The following is a 6,316-nucleotide window of genomic DNA, read 5'->3' as shown; positions in this document are numbered from 1 at the left end:
ACATAGACAAAGTGCTAAGACGCTTTAATATGCATGATTCCAAGAAAGGATTCATACCTATGCAACATGGCCTGTGTCTATCAAAAACACAATCCCCTTCAACTAAGGAAGAAAGGGACCGCATATGCATCTGCAATAGGATCTATCATGTATGCCATGTTATGTACTCGACCAGATGTCTCGTATGCTTTAAGTGCAACGAGTAGGTACCAATCTGATCCCGGTGATGCTCATTGGGTAGATGTCAAGAATATCCTTAAGTATTGGAGAAGGACTAAGGACTCATTCTTGATATATGGAGGTCAGAAAGAGCTTGCTGTAATTGGATACACCGATGCTAGCTTCCAGACAGATAAAGATGACTTTAGATCACAATCTGGTTATGTGTTTTGCTTAAACGGTGGCATTGTGACCTGGAAAAGTTAAAAGCAAGATACAGTTGTTGATTCTACAATCGAGGCCAAGTATATTGCTGCCTCAAGTGCAGTAAAGGAAGCTGTTTGGATAAAAAAGTTCCTTAGTGATCTTGGCATAGTTCCTAGCATTGTGGATCCTATTGGTCTCTATTGTGATAACAATGGTGCTATCGCACAAGCTAAGGAGCCTAGATCTCACCAACAATCCAAACACATACTTAGGGGTTATCACCTCATTCGAGAGATAATAGATAAAGGAGATGTGAAAATATGCAGAGTACCTACACTTGACAATATTGCTGACCCACTGACAAAGCCTCTTGCGCAGCAGAAGCATGATAGCCATACTATATCTATGGGTATTAGGGGTATGCCTGATTGGCTCTAGTGCTAATGGGAGATTGTTGGTGTAAGCCCTAGAGGCCAATACTTTTGGTACTTGTATCGGATTATTTATTAATAATAAAAGGCTTTTTCTTTATTATGTTTGTTTAATAAAGTCCCTGGAGTAGCTAGTCCGTTTAATGTATCAAGTGTGACTTAATCATGAGATCACATTAAACATAAGGACACTATTCTTAAAGTATTTGTAGTCGAGCTTTATTGTGAAGTGGGATAACGTTAAAACACTAAGACTATTATGTATATAAACTGATGATCACATCTCATGGATCATGGATAAGGAGTTATCAAGTCTTAAACATAGATATGAATATTAAGAGTAATATTTATACTTGATTGACCCACTATGAGAATACTATATAGAATGTTATGCAAAGTGTCATAAGTTATTCTCATGGTGATAATGGTGTATACCACTCTTCAACCTGAAACCACTATGGACCCTAGATATAGAGTCGAGTGCCTTATTGTTGATCAAACATTGTCCTTAACTAGATGATCATAAAGACAGTTGATGGGTACTCCACGAAGCATGCTAAGGGACATGAGTGACCTAGATGGAATTTTCCCATCCTGCATAATAGGATAAATGTCTATGGGCCTAATATTGAACTGGACAAGGATGACACGGTCTATGCCTTGTGGTCAATATAGACATAAGGGAAAAAGGGTAATTGTACACATAAGTATTATCACAAAAGGATTTGTCAGATCCCATGACATTTTCGTGTCTTGGGTAGTAGTGATGTGTTGCTAGATACCACTCACTGTTTATTATGTTAAATACGTGATTTAATATAATTGCCAATGCACTTAAGTGAATTGTAGAACATCGTAAGGTACAGTGTACTTAAGTAGAATACGAAATATGGTAAGGTACCACACGCTTAAGTGATTTTGGCATATTATAAGATATGGGCCACATACACTTAAGTGAGTTTTTAGCTTACAGCCCACACAAGGGGTTCTATAAATAGAACCCTTGTGCAGAAGCATTTGTGCAGTTGCAATTTCGTTTCTCTCTCTCTCTCTCTCACTCAAAGCCTTCATTCGTAGCAGCTAGCACTGAGATTGAAGGAATATGTTCGTGTGGGCTGAGTAGAGGCATTGTCATCGTTCAACATTCGTGATCGCTCTGTAGATTTGCATCAAAGGTTACAATCGCCATAAGAGGTAACGATTCTATCACTGATCATGCCCATTCGTAAGGACCACTAAAGGAGATTTTCTTAAAATTCTGTTGCGTTTTGGATCGCTCTTCTCCTTCACTCGTAACACACGAGGCTTGACCTTCTTATCAAATGTTTTCTTCATTTTCTGCTGATATAACTGACCATGACACATGGCAGACAATCTCTTCTATTCAATCAAATTCAACTGGTCATATCTGGTCTGACACCATTCAACTTCAGTCAACTTGGCTTCCATCAAGATACGCAATGACGGGATCTCAACCTCTACGGAGAGAAAGGGGTTTCCCCTGTTGAAGTGCGGATGGATGTACAGTACCCATGCAAAGAAAATAGGAGCATCTCATGACAATCTTTGTATGTTACAACCATGTTCTAGATAATTTTCTGGATGTTCTTATTCACAGCTTCAACAGCCTCATTCATCTTTGGTCTGTAGGGAGAAGAATTTTGATGTGCAATCTTGAAGTCTTTGCAAAGAGCTTTCACCATATTATTATTCAAGTTCGATCCATTGTCAGTAATGATCTTACTTGGCATACCATACAGATATATAATCTGATTCTTGATAAACCTGACCACAACCTGCTTGGACACATTTGCATACGATGCCACTTCAAACCACTTTGTAAAGTAATCAATATCCACCAGAATGAAACGATGTCTGTTTGAAGCTTTGAGCTCAATCATGCCAATCATATCAATTCCCCACATGGAGAGGAAATGACATTCAAAAGTGTCGGAGGAACATGAATCTTATCTACATAAATTTGATATTTCTGGAACTTCTTCATAAACTTGCAACAGTCAGATTCCATTGTCAGCCTAGAGTAACTTGATCTTAACATCTTCTTTGCCATAACATGTCCATTAGAATGAGTGCCAAAGGAACCTTCATGGACTTCAGTGATCGACATGTCTGCTTCGTGTCTATCCATGCATCTGAGAAAAACCATGTCGAAGTTTTTCTTATAAAGCACATCACTGTTCTGGTAGGAATTGTCAGCTAATCTTCTCAAAGTCTTCTTATCTTTCAAAGATGCCCCTGACGGGTAAATCTGACTTTGGAGGAAACATTTGATATCATAATACCATGGCTTTTCATCTTTGACTTCTTCAACAACGAATACATGAGCTGACCTATCAAGACGCATCGTTGTCAAATTAGGAACTTTATTCAAAAAATCCACCATAATCATGGAAGCCAATGTTGCGAGAGCATCTACCATCCGGTTTGCGTCCCGATGGATATGATGAAACTCAACCTTTGTAAAGAAAGTTGAAATCCTCCTTGCATAATCTTTGTATGGTATCAAACCAGGTTGATTCGTCTCCCATTCACCTTTGATCTGATTCACCACCAAAGTTGAATCTCCATAGACATCAAGATATTTAATTATGAGATCAATGGCCTCTTCAAGCCCCATAATGCAAGCTTCATATTCATCCATATTGTTTGTACACTTGAAGGTCAATCTAGCTATAAATAGAAAATGAGTGCCTTGAGGAGTTATAATCACTGCCCCAATGCCATTACCATATGAATTAACAACTCCATCATATACCATGCCCCAACGGGAACCAGGTTCTGGCCCTTCTTCAACCAATGGTTCGTCACAATCTTTCATCTTCAAATACAAAATATCTTCGTCAGGGAAATCATACTACACTGACTGATGATCTTCAATAGGTTGGTGGGCCAAATGGTCAGCCAAGACATTACCTTTAATAGCTTTCTGATCTCGGTATTCAATATCATACTCAGATAACAACATCTGCCAACGGGCAATCCTCCCGGTTAACGTAAGCTTCTAAAAAATGTACTTGATTGGATCCATTTTGGATATCAATCAAGTAGTATGATTCATCATATACTGGAGCAAACACTTAGCAACCCAAGCCAATGCACATCATGTCTTCTCAAGCATAGAATATTGAGTCTCACTTTTGGTGAAATTCTTACTGAGGCAGAAAATTGGCATATTCTTTCTTCCCAGATTCATCTTGCTGGCCAAGAACACATCCCATACCCTCTTCAAGCACAGTCAAATACATGATCAACGGTCTTCCTTCAACAGGCGGAGACAAAATTGGAGGCTCAAGAAGACACTCTTTGATACTGTCAAAAGCTTTATGGCAATCTTCGGTCCAATCACAAGATTGATCTTTTTGAAGAAGCTTGAATATTGGCGCACATGTGGAAGTCATATGCGATATAAACCTCAAAATATAGTTCAAGCGACCGAGAAAACCTCTGACTTGCTTCTCAGTTTTGGGCGCCGACATCTCTTGTATTGCTTTGACCTCGACGGGATCAACTTCAATACCCTTCTCGCTGACAATGAAGCCCAACAACTTACTGTAGCGGTGTATTCGTCACTTTATGATTTATTGACTAAACCAAAAGCAAAGCATACAAAGATAAAGTCGCCACCGCACTTCTATTTATCCAAAGGAATGGCTAGAAAGCGAACAAAAGCCTAAGAAGTTTTACGCAAAGAAAACTAATAAAAGGTCAGAGATCTGGGTAAGGGGGTAATTATGTTGTGGGAAGGTGTTAGGCACCCACAACATCCTTAGTACTCTAAGGGAACCTCTCTTCACAACTTGTTGTATCAATTATTTGTTTATGAAATATTTTTGTGCAAACATTGGTTGGGAGGATGAGAAAAGAATATACAAATTTTTATTATTTTTGTGTTTGGATGGATGAATCCATTGCCTACGTACCTTTACAGGATCAAAGAATATGTGGGAGTCCAGAATGAGGAACTCTATTCCACGATGACTGACTCTATATACAAGATTTTGGGTTTTATTCAAATTGCATCAACACCTGGTGTGAGCAAGATGAAAGACACAACTGAATAGTAGGGGATGGATTGCACATCCCTTTTATCTGCCAATGCCTCCTAAGAGGACTTAACCTGCTTGGTACAACATTAAACAAACAAAGACACGGCCTCTTAAGGAGGGCTTCAGACAGGTGCCTGCCAAAATAACATGACAGGTCTTCCAGACTACATGGAGAATAGGAATTTACCCAAGTGGTATGCCAACCACAAGCAAAGCAAAGCAACTCAAATAATGAGTTAAAGCTACTAAAGTACATGTGCAAATAACCAAACAATCAGTATCATGTTCAGACAAACAGACAACAGTTAACAACAAACAGACAATCTCAATATATAACATGTAAGTCAAACAACTCAAGTGAGCTATCATCAAAGCCTACAAAACAACCAAATGTTAGCAATCAATAGCAAATATCAACACTCAAATGATGAGGCAACCTCAATCATGGAAATTGGATGCTTGAACCTGAAATTCAAAGCTCAAATGTGAGTTCCAACCCCTAGGTCAAAGCCTAGGGTCAAAGGTGGAGAAAAAAGTCAAAACAACAACCAATATTCAACACAAAGCATGTTTATTCAATCATGAACATGTCCTAAAAAGGACCAAATCAAAAGCATTAAGCAAAACCATTTCATGTGCAAGAAAAGGCAAAGGCAAATTCAAAGCTCACAAATGATCATCATGAATCAAAATTCCATATTAAAACAGAAATGACTCAAACAATTCTAGAAATTTTTATGAGCATTCAATATGTCCAGTACAATAATCATACCAAAAATTAGAATCAACAGAGGTCATTTGATATGGAAATGAAAATGCACAAGTTGATCATCCAATTGTGTGACACACATTGTCACACCATACAAACATGTGCATAAAACAGAAATGAAAAATGGTAAAAATGCACAATCAAGCCTCAAACATCCATCAACATGTTAAGAATCATCATGCAAAATTTCATGGCATTTGGATCTATATTGAGCATTTCAAAATGGAAAGAACAAGGCAATGTCAAATATGCACACATGTTCAAAGAATCTAGCACTATTAAAAATCCAGCCATGCACAACTCCATAAATTCACACCAAAAAATAAAGGACATTCCATGGATCAAGTAGCAAAAAGAATGGAATTATTTGGAGCATTTTTCAAATTGATATGATTTTTCAAAGTTAACAAAAAAATTTGAATTAAAATGAATAAGTACATGGAATCATGGAGGGAAAGTGAAGAATGAGAATTAATTTGAAAGAAACGTAGCCATCAGGAATCGAAGCGTGCTCAGAAACTTAAAGCGCTATCCAAAACGCACAGCATCATTAATGTGCTGGCGTCCATGCCATGGTCAAGCGTATGCGTGGCGAAGGTCAAAGCAACGGAGACCAATCACTATGCTAGCGAAGCGCTCACGTGGAAGCTGAGTGTGACCAAGCCCTAGCCACATCAGCATGA

The sequence above is a fragment of the Lathyrus oleraceus genome, chromosome 7 (assembly GCF_024323335.1).
Source record: "Lathyrus oleraceus cultivar Zhongwan6 chromosome 7, CAAS_Psat_ZW6_1.0, whole genome shotgun sequence".
NCBI lineage: Eukaryota > Viridiplantae > Streptophyta > Magnoliopsida > Fabales > Fabaceae > Lathyrus > Lathyrus oleraceus.
The sequence above is the reverse complement of the archived record's forward strand: the minus strand, read 5'-3'. Positions refer to the sequence as shown.